Below are 16,424 nucleotides of genomic sequence, written 5' to 3'. Positions count from 1 at the left end.
GATGAAGCCCTGTAATTCGACGACGATGGAAATTGATAAGTTCAATTTTCGAACGTGGAAGTTGCACAGAACTACCAACATTCATGATCAGCAAACTGTATTCATACATGAGTGAGTAGATTGAAACATACTATTTTAGTGCCCCCTTATGTGCGTCGTTCGCCTTTGTACTGTTCTTCTGCATAAGGGGAAGTTTCATTTTCGGTGCTCTCATTCGTCAGCACTGAAGACACCCTGTGCGCGGACAACCCGCTTAATGGATTAAAGCCTACAAAAAGACGAAATGCGGCGTTCACTGGAATTTCGGGAACTCCATGCACGGAGAAGGAAATCGTTCCCGGACAACACTGCAACACGCCAACGGCGTTCGTTTGAAATGCAATAGAATTGATGGGCAAACCCTATACGAAGTTTAGGTGAGGCGGATATGTAACCACGTAACAGTGTAGCTTGTTGGGGGAATCCTGCGTAATTTATGTGCCATGGGTATCGATCTATCGATTGGCTAATTAATTAGTTAGTTAATTACTAGATAGTTAAGTAATATTTAATTAGGAAATTAGCTGATTAGTTAACCAAGTGATGAGGAGTTTGTTAATTACTAATTTGTAAGTGATGAGCAGGTGGCTAATTAACTGACCAGTAATTAACTAACTAGATAATTACTAAATAACTAATTAGCTAATTATTTATTTGCATATCATAACCAGTTCAAACATTCATTCATTGGCTGATTGACGGACCCATGCGGTTTCATGCGAGACCGCATACGTTACTTCCCATGGAGCTGTGCACCCTCACAAGCTGTTCAGGAATGTGCGTGTGCTACCACTGATTGCAGCTGGGAGATCATGTGTTCCATGGCGCCTATAATAAGGGACGTTCGCTTCTCAAGGTGGCGCGCCGGACACAGTGGCGACAGCGCCACAAGTGAGGGAACTTTAATAATAATAATAATTCAGGGCGCGAGACAACTGCGGCCATAAGCGACGCCACAGTAGTCGGGTCCGTGCATTAGTTTTGCCCGGCTGAGGGTTCACTAACCTGCGCCGAAATCTCCAAACACGGCACAACACATTTAACGTCCCTCGCGGAAGACGACGTGCCTGAGCAACTAGTACCCTTCCACCGTTGCCACCGTCCTCGGTCGGGTTTGAACCCGCGATCTTGGGATCAGCAGGCGGACAGGAAGAGAATTCTATCTCTCTGCGTCGGCTTTTCCTGACTAGCGACTTCACTGCCATTCATGTGAAAGCAGATAAGGCAAGCAAACGAAATATGGACGATTCTTCTGAACAATGCACGGCCGCCGCATGTTTGTCAGCGTTCGTTGGCGGAAGCTACACGAGTGCTTGGCGGCTTCTTTCTCCGCTCCGAAACTTTACTGCACGTCCCTATAGAAGCAACCCCTTCAGATGTCGCAACCACGCAGTAGTGCAGCCAACCGTAGTACGAAACGGTGTTCAATTGATTATAAAAAATCGTTAAGGCGGAACATTTTATAGAAAATCATCACTGAACCATATTGAAGCTAAATAAAACCGTGCTCAAAGTACGTCTTTCTGAGGAAGAGGCAACGCCGGCTGTAGGTATATTTTTATCTTTTTTGAACGTATCACAAATTTCCCATAAAGCATGTTCGCCGTGCCAGTCTGACTTCAAAGTATGAAAGCTGGATTGTACCCGTAACGTGAATTAGACAACATTCAAGCGCGGGAGACGCATGACCTGTGTGTGCGCAACTTCTCTAGCATCGCGATATGTCGTATTAAACCAGACTTATTAACAGAATAAGCGTCAATTTGGACTTTGAAATCTGTAACGTTATAAGCGCTACGGTGTAAGGGGGCGGGGGAGGGTAATGGCAGGATTGGCTCGCCTTTGTTCGCCACACAGAAGTGGGCGTCGTCACAGCTATAGCAAAACAAAGAAAGCCGGATGTAGGATAGAACGCTACGGTCTAAGGAACGGGACCCCCAAGTAGGAGGCTAATAACAGGCCAGCGTGCCCAGGAAGAATGTGGAGATAGCTTTCACCACCTCGGCTTCACCCGTTTATTATTCCTCAACCAACGTCGCCTTCGTCACAGTATCTTTCGCTTTTCCAATACAAATTATTCTGCCCAGAGTAGGGAACAGCGCTTCATTCTTATACTCAGACAGAATAAGCAATAACCAATTTTTCGCTCTAATATGTAAAAACATTTGTGCGATAAGAGGAGGGGGCCCTCCTTGAAGTATATGAAAAAGCTATAATAACTTGCACGCTTTCAAGCCCAAAAAAGCCTCCTTTGTCAAGAGGAGGCACGCATTGAAAGGACGTCATCTATCACGCTCTGTTTGGCTAGGCTTTATTTGTCCTCTTGCATTTCCATTTTATGTATTAATGAGTCGCCGCAGCAATGACATTCGCGACGGGAGTCTTAGCATATATGCAAATTCCAAAGATACTTTTCATTCTCTGTCATGTAGCGACGTAAATGCCGATACGCGAGTTCATTATCACTGCACATATTTGTGCTGTTTATAAAAGCTGCCATTTGCTTACAGCTAGGCTGGAAAATGGGCTTACATAAGCGGAGCAAAATTTCGTCGTATTTTAAAACTAATGTTGCGTTTTACAACTCCCTCAAGACGTCTATCTACACTCCTCCACTAGACGGTCACAGATCCATTTCCGAGAGGATGCTCTTATTTATGCAACAACAACTTTATTTGAATAATGATGAGTGGGGAGATTCATCGCCAGGGGCGGTACTCTACCCCACTGCTGGTGCTAATGTGGTGAAATGGAATAACGAGTTGCCTCACGGTGAGGACTCAAGTCCTACGGTGTCTAGAAACTATAAAAGTGCTTTTAGGGCAGAGCCTTGGTGGGCTGGATTTGGCCATGGCAAGGCAAATGGCAATGAACTCGTATAGAGTTTGACGACATAATTGACAGTTTTGTAGGGGGCCATGAATCCAGTGGTAAAGGCACTGACACTTCATATGTTCGCAGTAAATCGTATATGTATTATGCAGTGAACGGCTGAACGGACACATTTTTCATGGTCCGCAGAAACGATTTTGGGGTATTTGTTCCAAACAGGACATGTCGCTCCCGATGACTGACTGCTTGGTTTGTGACGCTTTATTGCCTGGCGGGTCGCCTGCCTATATATGAGAGCATGTTGCTCGGGGTCGATCTTCCGCCCTGGGCCGACTTTATAGGGAACTGTGACAACATTTGCCTTACAGTATCTGAGGTAAATCGAGGAAAACACCAAGAGAGAACAGCCGATGCCGATATTGGGAACCGGAACACCTGCCAGTTGTTCATTGAAATGAAACATTGCTTCCAGCACCGTGTGTCGGAGATTTGCGGCGCACGTCAAAAGAACCCCCAGTGGTCCAAATTATCCGCAGTCCTAACCTGCGGCACATGCAACATGTCGCCACAGTGCGCAGGCAAACCTTACGTGTAACATCACAGTACCATCATTTTTTCCAAGTTTCAGCGTGGAAGGTAGCCACTATGCCATCTTTCAAAGGGCTTCGTGAATACCTCCCTCCCTCCCTTCCCTCGTGCCGACGATGGGTTCCAGCCGGAGACACAAAATCCCATAATGTTAAGGAAAGAGCCTCAGGACGAGAGCCGCCAATATTTCGAACAAGTTGTGCCTCTGTTCGAAATGTCGGCGGCTCTCGTGCTGAGGCTATTTATTCCCTTAATATTTCCTTAACGGCTCGCTAGATCGTCTATCTTTCTAGATCGTCTACCTTATCTAAAATCCAATATTATTCTTTAAGATACGAGGGGCGTTCAAGTCAAACCGGGACTTTCTGTCTCCTGAGTGTACAAATGGCACGCGCTACTTCTTTTTCGTCATTTTCACACGCGACAGGTCTCCGCGTTCACCACGTGGTAGTCCAAAGTTTGTGCAAAACAGAAGACACGTGCTGGGCAAGGTGATCGACAACGAGGTGAGCGCGCACATCGAACAGCGAAGTGTAATGAAGTTTCTCGTGAATGAAGTGGAGTCATCTGAAATTCACAGAAGACTTAATGCTCAGTATGGCCACGATACACTTAGCCGCAGCAAAGGGTTTGAGTGGTGCAAACGGTTCCGAGACGGCCGTACATCAGTGCAGGACGATCCTGGCCGGGGCAGCTCAGAGCCCAGTGTCAGAGCTCCTGAGAACATCCAATCTGTGGAGCGCGTCATCCTCAAGGACCGACGGATAACATGTCTTGAACTGGCTCGAAAGACGGACCTTTCTGTGGGAACGTTGAACACTATCATTCATGAACACCTCCAGTTGCGGAAAATTAGTGCACGTTGGGTCCCGAGGCACCTCTCCGTGTTTGACCGGCAGAGAAGACTGGAAATCTCCCAAGAGCTAAGGTACCGTTTCGACACTGAAGGACAGCCGTTCCTTGATCGGATCATCACGTGCGATGAAACGTGGGTACATCATTTCACTCCTGAGTCTAAACGTGCATCAAGACAGTGGAGCATCCGGGCTCACCGGCTCGCAAGAAGTTCCGAAGCACCCCGTCTGCGGGTAAGGTCATGGCCACGGTTTTCTGGGACAAGGCTGGCGGTGTTCATGTTGATTTTCTGCCCAGTGGTACCACGATCAATAGTGCATATTACTGCCAGGTTCTCAGGAATGTGCATAGGGCGCTGAAGCAAAAACGGCCGGTCCTCATCACCAAAGCAGTCCTCCTCCTACAGGACAATGCATACCGCGCATCGCACGACACGCACCTAACAGGAACTTGTCTGGGAGTTGCTGCCACATCCCCCTTACAGTCCAGACCTCGCCCCCAGCGATTTTCATCTCTTCGGACCACTGAAGGCGTTCCTTGGGGGCCGCCGCTTCAGCTGCGACGACGAGGTCAAGAATGCGGTCCGATCATGGCTGCTACGCGCCGGTAAGGATTTCTACGCTGCTGGCATCCAAGCCTTCGTGAAACGCTGGGGCAAGTGCATTAGTGCCAGCTGGAGATTACGTTGAAAAATGAAACTAATTTCTCGCCTGTAAGCTGATTTTACTTTTTCGAAAAATGAAAAGTCCCGGTTTGACTTGAACACCCCTCGTACATTATTGACAGGTGGACACAATGGTGTTCCCTAATGGCACGTCCTCTAAACGATCCGTCTATTGACAGCCTCCTCGCGCCCCCATGCTTTTTTGCTTGTGCAACGCTATACGAAAGACGAAAGCAATGATTTTGTTATTGGATACGGCTGTTTATTGCGATAAAAAAACGACATATATATCGACCTGCCTAGCAAAAGTTTTTACAAGTAAACGCAGATAGTTTCGGGCGCCTGTTCTGAATGGAAACGAAGAAAATATCTCATGTGAGAACCTAAAAATATTAAAGGACGACGGAAGCGAAAATAAGATGAAAAGTTGTCTGCCTCGTATTACGATGTGTACCAAAACAATCCGGAGTTCGACTTAGATTTACGTATATTAGTTGAAATGCCGCCACAATCGCGATATAAAATTCGGCCGCGGAGCACTCTGAGCCCTTGGTGAGCGCCGCTGTGCCGCCGTAGCAGACCACGGAAGTGACGCACGTTGTCTATCATGTTCGAGTTCCTGACTTTCATTTCGTGGTTGTTTTGCGATCGTAGGTTGATTTTCGCGAAAAGAAAAAATGTACATGCTTGTTTAGTCTTTTCTGGCTGTGCTACAGCATGTTGTCGACTTCCTTTCAGCAACGCGAGGACGTAGTGTACCTTGCACGAACGACACAGGGATACACAGCACAAACATAGCGTCAAACATCAACTCACGTTTATTACAAAGACAGCACTACCGAGGCTGGCCCCCAAAATCCATCCGAAGGAAGGTGATCTTATTCTCTCTAGGAGTGAGAGTCTTGCTGCTTACATTGCTGGCTGTTTACCTTGCGTACAGCCAGGATATGTTTGAGAACAAACACGCTCTACTAGTCTGTTCTTGTTTCCGTGGCCGTATTGGCCATTGGAGCTCGACTGGCAATCGAGAGATGCGAAGTTCAAATTCCGCCGGTGTCTGACTTTTTTGATGACAGTCATATTTCAATTGTTTCCGAAAGACAGGAATCTTATTCACGCCGCGAATCCGTCTATGCCTACTTGCAGACAGGTGAAACAAGACATATAGTGCGCAGACATATTGTTGACGAATAGTTCAAAACAAATCCAGAGGTGCTCATTAGCCTTGGCTTGTCAACGAAGTACATCAGGCTGAAAATAGGAGCGGCCCCTTCTGTATTTTCACGAAAACGGAAGGCACAAATCTTTACCTGCACTTGATGTTTCGGCGTACGTCTGATTCCCGCTACGGGGAGAAAACGGAGACGAAGAAGCATAGGTACGAACCCATCTCACATAGGATATATCGACTTCGACGAGATCTCCGAATCGAACATCTTCAGGCGTTATTCGGAATTCGCCGTGTTTATCCCGTTCAGCGGGCAGCCGCATGGAGCTAGAGATATTTGGCGACACGCGCTGCTCAGATTTTCCCGCAATGCTTTGCGGCAGCGGGCGCGCTCCATGGGCGATCGCGTCGGGTGGGCGGCCCAGCGCGCTCCTAATCGTCAAAAATATGCCCATCCGTACAGAGTACTCGCAAAATACTAGTGGCACCATAATTCTACGTAATAGTTACACCTTGTTCGGACCCTGTTTTGCAATGGACAAATTTCGCTTCCGTTGTCCTTTAAAAGCGACAAAAGCACACACAAAAAGACAGTGACAACACGACACAAGCGCTATGTCGTTATGTTCTTCTAAATTATAACCCTAGAAATATTTTTAAAAGGTGCCTTATCTGTACCTCCACGGTAATGAGCGTCTAGTGTTCTTACCGCATGAGCATATTTGGAGAGAAAACCAACGTGAAGCCTAGCGTGGTGGTGCTTAAAGGGGCACTAAAAAGCAAAAAGAACTTGTATAGTGCAAGCAAAACTAGGTCACACACCGCTACCGTTTAGAAGAGAAACGCAATGAAAACAGAGCCGTCTTTGGCGGCAACCAAAGGGATCGTCAGGAAGCAAAGACTGGCGGCATCCAATGAGACAGCCAGAGAAGCGCGCGCATCCCTATCGTGTGCGTGTGGATTTGGAACGGGGCCGGTCGTAGTGTTCCGTACATGCGCGGCATGATGCACATTGCTGCATTTCTCAATACCGATTTACTGAATTGTAGCCCACAACAGTCATCACAAATGTTCCACTGACAACAATTATCTTCACGTCCTTCGGACGGCAACACGAGACCGCTTCGTAACTCGCACTATGCTTTTCAGCGGAACTGCTCCATGGCGTGGCACGCGCGTGCACGCGCAGCATGGACTAAAATCATTAAAAGCACCCGATGTATACCCGATGCAAGAGTGGAAGCGACGTTCACTGCTTAGTGCCGAAGCAAGAAAGAGTTCGGTATTACTTCTGATTGTAGCTTCGTAACGGTATCAAAGTTTTTAATTATGGCAACAAGTGCGAAATTAACATAGCGTGTAATATAGTTTGAAGTGAACTTGCCTTTTTAGTGCCCCTTTAATGAAGGAACATTCAGAAGCGCTTGGTATGGTATTTGTTGCAGTGCTTCCCTAACACTCCAATTTTTCAGGAAACGTTCAACGTTCGCAGTTCACACAAGAAAAGAAAACGAAGAAAATTCAATTAGAGTCTCTTTTCATGTCAGACATACAGGAAACTGTATTCAGCGTGAAAAACTGCTGACATTAGTCACATTCACGAAAACGTAAGTGGTTCGTATGGCGAGTTCGTTGGAGGACTCTTTGACACCGAATGAAAACTACCCTATGACGAAGCTAAATCTCGCAAAGTTCGTGGGCCTCATATTCGAAACCAATTACTTCGACGTGTACTTTTCCCTCGTGATTCATTCTAGAACCGTAGGAACACCGTACTGAAAAATTTGAGCAAGATGTTCATTTACTGTGCGTGCGCGCACCGAGAAGGTTTGAAGCATAGGGGCACCTACGGCAGGTGTCTCATTAACAACAGTCCCCTTAGAAGCGCGAAATGACCGGCGAAGCTGACTTTATTCTCAGACGAACAAATCTTTACAACATGCCGCATAGGAGCAACTGAGCATATCCTTGTAACCGCATTGACGCAGTTGTTAGAAGTGATTTGAATTCAGCAGGACATGCCGACTGCGTGGAGGAGATGTGCCTGTTTTGAAATAAAGCTCATTAGAAGAACGTGAAAAATGACATTCTGAAGCCCCGGACAGCCAAGAAGTGGTCGGCTTTTTCTTTCTCTTTCTTCTTTACATTAAAACAACTGAAGTTTCACGTGCGGATGGGTGCGCTTCAATTGTGCGGTGAGCTACACGGCTTGTAAAAACTACTTTGCTCGTTAAATTACGTTGCGATTCAAAATTGCATTGGAGTCAGGTGTATAGTCTCCCTAAAGACAGAGGATGTGGTGGTCGTGGTAGTGACGACGTTGTACTCACCGTCCGGAGTTTCCTAAAAACGGACGGTGGGTTGGCGTTTCATTGACGAGCGATCTGCTCGCCAGTTCGTTAGTACGGTAAGGCTTAACTCAATCGCTTGCTGATATGGCAGAGCCTAAAAAGAACGACTACTACTTCTTCGCATACCTGAATGCATTCTGGAGCTATGTGGTTTCCCTGGTGGGCTCCGGCAGCTCCATTTCGTTTAAACTTCCGCGTAATTGTGAATTGGTGATTTCTACATGCGACGCTCTGACGTGAGCGTCACTGTTTTCTTCAGTCGTTCATTTGTGTATCAGTGTCAGAATCGCTTAATAGCGGTTGGCTACAGCGCTGTCTTTTAAGAATACGCAGAGGGCTTTCATTACTTTCACTTGCTGCTGTGGGTAGCGCCAGCAGCCAACGAGTTTGCATAAGCTGAAAGGTTGAGAATCAACTTTATCAAGCAGAGCCTGAAGTCGTTATCTGTAAGTTTTGTAAAAGGGATGAAGGAGAGATAATAAGTAGGGCGGAGGATGCCTTCCAGAGTTCTCTAGAACAGTCCCAGAAGAAGAACAGGCTCTGTTCGAAATATCGGCGGCTCCTGTCCTGAGGCAACTCACTTCGTTCCAGAGTTGTCTGCGTTTTTTTGTGTGTGTGTGTTTGTGTGTGTTTCTTTTTCTTTCTTTTTTTTGTTATTGTTGTTCTTCTCACATATAGGATTTGAATTCGGCTTTCGAGAAAGGTCTGGCGCTGAGCTTGGTATTGCTTAGTGCTTCCTTGGGTGTTTTGTCTGCTGCTTCATTCCCTGATATACAACAGAGGGAGGAGATCCACTGCAGCGTTACACTGTGACCTGACTGTAATTCATCGATGAGAGTGGTGAGGATTTTGTACACCAGGTAATTCATATCACATCTTTTGATCATGACTTCTACGGAGGACGTGGAATCTGTGCAGATGAGCCAAAGTTTCGGGTGAGATTTTTTGATGTGGCATAGTGCTTTGAATATACCGTGCAGTTCTGCTGTGGTAGATGAAGTGCCGCGTGAGAGCCTGTATCCCTTCTGCATAGTTTCAGTGATAAAAGCGCTTGCGGATCTGTCTTCTGTACTGGAACCATCTGTAGAGATGACTGTTCTTGATGGAAAGTTGTCCTGAAGGTATGCTAGGGACAGTGTCTTGAGCACGGACGCGTTCGTTTCTGATTTCTTGTTGATTCCAGGAACTTCTGCGTATACTTCCGGTTGCGGTAGCATTCAAGATGGCTGTTCTTGTTGGAGAGTGTGACCCCTTTTCTTAGGCTGATTTCTTTTCAGTTTGCGTACTGGCTGTGCAGTATTGCTTTTGTAGCGATTTTCCAGTTTTCTGATGAGCTTCAGGAGTGCTGGGTTAGAAGTCGGATAACATGTATTTCTGTTTCTTGGCATCGCAGAGCTGTAGAAGGTGGTTCACGTTCTTCCGCAAGGAGAAGGGAAGTCCTGGTTGTCCGTGTACTCCCAGGAAGATTCTGAGGCTTCTTCCCAAGGTGGAATCTTGTACGAAATGTACGGGATGCTGTAAGCCAGTGTTTGTTTTATCACTGCTTGGTGAACAGTCCGGATGGTTTCCCCGTTACCACATTTCACGCTGGCCACAGTCTTCATAATATTTGTATACGCCTTGTTTTGTCTACAAAAGTTTCTTATCAGTTGCGCCCATGGGAGGTTCTAGTAGAGAATTATTCATAGGAATTTGTGGGTCTGTGTTCCTTTGATTTCTTCCCCTCACATTTTGAGGTTGAAATTCTTCAGCGTCTTTCTTATGAATGGGATATATACCGTTTTCTCTGGAGAGAGTTCTGTACCGCGCTCTTGAAAGAAGCTGGCGATTACTTCTGAGGCACGTTCTGACCTATTTTTGATAAAACTGATGTAACGTCCACTGACCCAGATGCATACTGCGTAAACAGTAAGTTTAGCTTGTTTGGGCACATGCTTTGCGAGTTCGAACATGACAGTATTGAAGAGGGTAGTGCTGAGGACGCCACCTTGGAGTACCGCGTGATCAACTGGCATTGTTTCGTCTGCTGTCGTCATCTTCATACCCCTGTGTTTTGGGTAGTCGGAGACCCAGTTGTACGTGCGTTCTTAGGTGTTGGCCTTGAGGAATCCTTGACGCCCGTGAGGATGGCTCACTGTATCGAAAGCTCGCTTGCCTAGAAAGACTGCTACAGTGATGTAAGATAGAGCTCCGTTCTGTTCAATGTCTGACACCAGATCCATTACGGAGTCTGCCGAGCAACGTGCTTTACGAAAACCTGTGAGCTCATTTGGAATGAGGATCTGTTTTTCCAGACACAACTGCAGTCGATTGAGAATCATGCGCTCCAAGAGTTTTCCATACAGCTGGTGAGGCTTATGGAGCGGTAGGACGTGATGTCTGTCGACGGTCTGTTCGGTTTAAGGGAAGGGACTACTTGAGCAACCTTCCATTCCTTAGGGACGAATCCTGTTTGCCATATATATGTGCCAAGCTCGGGGGATGTTATAGGTTTATTGATAAGGTTGTGAACCTTGGCCGATCGTGTATGTACTGTAGGGGACACGGCTGTCTAAAATCAGCACTCCGTGGTTTATCTCATCACAAATCTCCAGGTGTTGCATGGCTATTTCTTTCCAATACACGTGAAGCACATGGTCCACCTTCAAATACAATATTGGCACAACACTTTTAAGCGCTACAGAGGTAATATGGGACGGCGAAAGACTGACATGAGATTTTAGCTAACCGTGTCCCCAACAGTACATGTGGCTACTTGCCGAATTTCATGGCCATGGAAACTGTCATCAGGAGATCATCGTTCAGCTACAGTCTTCTCCGAGACTTTGCTGTTTGGAGCTATGGCACAGAAGGGAAAGGATTGTTTCGGAGGCACTTTTAAGCTCTTGATGATTTCCGTGTCTTGGAGGGGTTTGCTGAGGAATCAGGAGCGGTGCAGGCGTCCTTCCAGTTTTTAGCTGCTAGATGTTTGAGGTGTCTTCTCATTTTCTCTTTCACGGCATTGGCTACTTTCCTGTCGGTGAGCTCTCCTAAGCGTCGATAACGGCGTTCAGCTCTGCGGTGTTGCGCCCTGAGGTCTTGCAATTCTGTCCACCACAGAACTTCACCACAAAAGGCTATCATGACTAACGAGCATTCAGAACGATAATAGCCCGTCTCCTGATTTGCTGAGGACGAGGGGCGTTACGTACGCCATTTTCATAACACTTTGAGCGGATGGAGCTGATGTGTTACGGAGAGGACGAACGATAACCGCCTTCGACAGTTACACGACACAACGGTATCATTCTTAACGTGTAACGTGGCAACCTGCCAGGGGAGCATAGGATCCAATGCTCTTTGAGTAGTTGCCACGCTACAGGCTTGGTGGCGCTACGCGCGTATTCAATAACCATTGCTTTCAATGGTAATTAAACATTGCCCATGTAACAGTGGTACAAGGCAGGGAAGTTAAATTCTCAGATCGTATCGTATGTCCATCAGTCATGTTTCCGGGGCGCAGTTGGCTTGGTTGGAGGTGCGGCAGAGACAACCCACCACAGTACTGCGTTCGGCGTTCACAATTTACTAGGTTACTAGGTTACGTTTTCGACATGAAATTACGTTTCACACTGGTCATATTGTCTCGAAAGTTCAAAGGTTGTCCCCATCTCTCATTCCGTCTGGAAATGTAGTGCGGCGGCCCCGGCATATATTCAACGGAGATGTAGACTGCTATGTATTGATACAAAGAAAAGAAAAGGGGATACCTGCGTAACATCGTCGCGAGGAGCGAGGCTTTGTTCCTCAAGAACGTTTTGCACGGTTCGCGGCAAGCTTTCGTTGGTCCTCTGAAGAAAGAGGCTTGACCCATAACGAACGGCGCAGTTGAGATATTTCCCTCACGGAGTGGAAGTGACGATTTCTGCAAGAGCCTCAGCGAGGTTTGAAAGGTATTGTTGGGAACAAAGAAAAAAAGAAACCACTGTTCGTTTTTTTTCTATTCCGTGTTAGCGCCGAGAAGAAACTGTGACTATGAGCGACGTACATATGTGAAGAGATGGAGAGAGGACAGCAGGAAGGAGTGGACAACAGGAGGATAGTATGCGTCCTGGGTCGACTTTAGAGGGAACTGTGCCGACATTCGTCTGGAAAATCTTCGGAAAACCCAGAGAAAACCTCACACAGCAGAGGTGGTGGTAGGATTCGAACCCACCCCCTCCCAGTCTTCAGCACGACCTTGCCTACCACCAACGAGCGGGACGCCTTAACCCGCTCGGCCATGCCGCTGGTACCACTGTTCGTGGTGGTTGGAATTCGCCAACTGATTTTTGAATAATGTGGTTCGTGCTGGCCCGAGATGAAGACGTGTGTAGCCGACGAAAGTGATGGCTGTTCCGCTAGAGTGTAACAGGTTACGGACACCTCGCAGACCGACAAATCATCGGGTCGCGCTGGGTACAACGTAAGCCATGTCAGTGACTGCCGCACGCCAGCATCTTGCATGTGTTGGGATATTACGTGACGTTGCGTTGCATACATGATGAGTGATAGAAACGCGTTAGTCCGCTTGGCACAAAGGGAAGGCGCCGCGTGCAGTCCAGGTCGCGCAGAGAAACAAGAGAAAACGGATGATTTCAAAAAAGAAAAGAACTATTCTAAACGTCCGATTTCTGCAAGTGTGGCTTATAGATAGCTCATATCGTCACAATATGTTTTCTCCATTGCTGAGCGACGAGTAGACAAATGACTGACGAAACCACTTCGCGAAAAACTCACAGTATCGGTGACACCAGGACCTCAGACTCCTCTACTTGTTAACGCAGACGGAAAATTGTATTTATATTTGCCGGAAAGCCTGCTAGATTCATCGAGGAGTCTATCAGAAGCGACTGTGCAAAATATTCTCCGTGAACAACTCTAAACTGAGAAAAATGTCCTAAAAAATCAATAATGCACGAAGCGGCGAAACTTGTTACGCTGGAACAGCTCCTGCTGCCCTAACATCGCGAGAATATGAGACCTAATTTGCGGCTGAAAATCCCACCCCCATTCAAATTTGACGGACACCGTGCGACGCTGACCACATACACTCCACCCGCTCCGCTGAGACGATTGACGTCATGCTACAAGCCGCTTAACTGGCACCACTCCACGTACAGCTCCGATCAACCTTAATAATAACACTGGAAAAAATGTGGCCTCGTTCCCGAGCGCGATTATAGCAACCTTTGGGGCCACGAGGAAATATTAATTGAACAAAAATATCCTGTTAGTTTAATGCAAGGATTTTGTTCAATTCAAATTTTTGTTCAATTCCCGAAGCGTGGCTGTTATCGCGCTGGGAAATAAGACCGAATTTTTCCCAGTGTTATTATTAAAGTTGACCTGAGGTGTACGTGACATTACTTAGTACAGAAGCACGTCAACAGTGCTCAGCAGGATACGATTCTCCTTAGTAGCGCACGGCTGCGAAAACACCCCTTGTGCTACAGTTACAGGCCATTGCTCATGTATGAGAATATTACAGAAGAAAATTAATCTTGCAATGTCGGTGTGGTGCGGCCACGTGGTCACGTGATGCGGTACAGTGAGGATGAGCTTCCGACGAATCACGTGTTCATCTATAAGCGAGCCTGAGGTTAAGAGAAACGAGGGTCATCGTCGATTTCTTTCTCACAATACGCATTTCTTGTACAATACTCAGAAAAGAATAAGAAAAAAAAAAGAAGAAGCGTGCTTGTGGTGCCGCTTTAGGAGATTAGCATTACAGAAAACTTTACAAACCTAGGCGTTAGGTTTCCGCTACGGCATAGTGTACACCTCTTTGACTTCCCGACTCCCTTGTTCCGCGTCGTGCATAGTTCCTGTTTCCGTGCCAATGATGAGGACGGTGCCAAGAAGACGAACAGTCTCGTACAAGCCGTACGCTCCTATTGTGAGGAGGAGACGTCGTCAAGGAAACGCCACGCCACCAGGGGAGCAAGAAGAAACCTCCAAACCTCCAAGGGCAAACCTCCATCGGGTTGCCTGATAGCAATGCTATCAATAGACCGTTCAAAGGGGCCGCGAAACGAAACACCGAGTTCCAGAAATGGTGTATTGGCCGTCTCTTTTCTTTTTTTTTTTTGCTGAGAAATATTGACAGCAATATGCACGTCAGCTTCCATGTGTTAGTATCTAATCCATAGGTACTTTATTCATTAAAGGGATACGGAAGGGCTCAAAAAAAGAATATGTCAGAAGGAGTAGAAATTAGCATTGTAAGTCCTGGTACACAAAGACTACGAGTGCAGCGCGCAATCCTGGTGCTCAAGAAAGCTTTCAATCTCACAGGCCAGGAAAGCAACTTCACTCGGCTGCGAGTCTGTGACGTCATGTCGGTCGGCCAATAGTGAACGGTGCGCCTTCATTTACTTTATTTTTTGTGGTTGTTTTCCGCGCCGCCCATCCCGCGTCCCGCGTCTGAAGCAGAGCAGTCGACCCGTCGCCTTGCTTCCTTGCCGTTGCTGCATTTCTGGTAATCCAATACATCTGGCTAATGCATAATACTGATACATTACATTTTGTGTAGGAATAATTGGCACTCTAATGTCATTATGTTTTGGGATGATAGTGTACAATGTCATTACTGATTACTTGGGTTAAAAATTCGGACGGTATCTAAAGCAAGCACTCACGAACTGTGCCTGGTGCGGTAACCAAAATCCCCGAGATGGTTTTTGTCGGCCACCTTTCTCACTGACAATGTCATCAAGAAGGAGCATATAATCCACGTGGAGTCCCTGAGCATCAGCTTCTACTACGCTGCGATTAATCTGATCTACATAGTTGCTTATTAAGGTTACTAATACTGATCTCATCTCTGGACGTAACCATACATACGTAGCGATTTTGCAGAAATTGTAAATACTAACACCTCTAACGTGTAACGATATAATCTAATCATGCCCATTTACAGTACGCGCCTCAAACGCCACATATGGCTGGGCTGTATTAGGACTCCTCCGAAGATGTAATGCCAAAATCATATTATTAATAAATTACTAAGCATAAAAAGCAACGAGTAATGTAATGCATAATAATATAATGGTAGTGCATCACTTTACAAAGCTGCAATGCATTAGAAAATAAAAGTAATTTGACAAATTTCGATTTCCACTCACTTCCCCATGAAGAGGTTCCAGTACTCACGGTCAGCACGAAAAGCATCCCGCCATAATGGCAGCCAACCAAGTGCTCCATACCCACGTACTTGTTTAGATGGCGATGATGTTTGCGAGGATGATTTTTTAACAGCAAATTCTTCTAACCAGGGGTCGTGAGAGATGTCAGAGAACGTGTCACAGCTTGCCGATGGGCGTGCTGCCAGCACGTTTACCACGACGGGCCACTCTCTCCAGTGCTCTGCTATGTGTCTGGCGTCTCGTACAGAAACAATCAGTTATAACGAGTTTCAGTCTGCACGACGACTGACTACTCCGGCGCGGTTTCCCACAGGCACCCTTAATAGAAATGCTCCCCTGTACTGGACTTTGAGTAGAAGCAGGTGAAGTGCTGGATCTACTTTTTTCATTCCGGGCTAGCGCCGCGAAGCAACTGTGAAAGGCTTACTGATGTGGACAGATGGAAGACAGCAGGAAGGAGGGGTTAGTATACGGCCTGGGCGGACCTCACGGGGAACTGTGCCGCCATCCGCCTGGAAGGTCTGCCGGAAAATCCAGGGAAAATTTTAGACAGCACGGCCTGTGGTAGGATTGGAACCCACCACTTGCAGGTCTACAGCACGGCCTTGGAGTAAACCCCAATAGGCGGACGCCTTTATCCACTCGGTCATGCCACGGGTGCTGAGTATCCTTGTCACTAGACCCAACGAGGTATGCAGCCACTACCTGTCTAGTGTAGTCTAGTGGCTACACAGTAAATTTTTTTACACCCAGTTTTGCAC

At 46.8% G+C, this 16,424-nt stretch overlaps 1 protein-coding gene across 1 annotated transcript in view; it reads right to left on the bottom strand.

Moving 5' to 3' along the window:
* LOC135378441 (G-protein coupled receptor dmsr-1-like) overlaps positions 1-16,424 on the bottom strand; it is a 455,353-nt gene that overhangs the window by 304,271 nt on the left and 134,658 nt on the right. The window lies entirely within an intron of this gene.

Source organism: Ornithodoros turicata, chromosome 1 (genome assembly GCF_037126465.1).
Source record: "Ornithodoros turicata isolate Travis chromosome 1, ASM3712646v1, whole genome shotgun sequence".
Lineage (NCBI taxonomy): Eukaryota > Metazoa > Arthropoda > Arachnida > Ixodida > Argasidae > Ornithodoros > Ornithodoros turicata.
The sequence above is the reverse complement of the archived record's forward strand: the minus strand, read 5'-3'. Positions and strand labels throughout refer to the sequence as shown.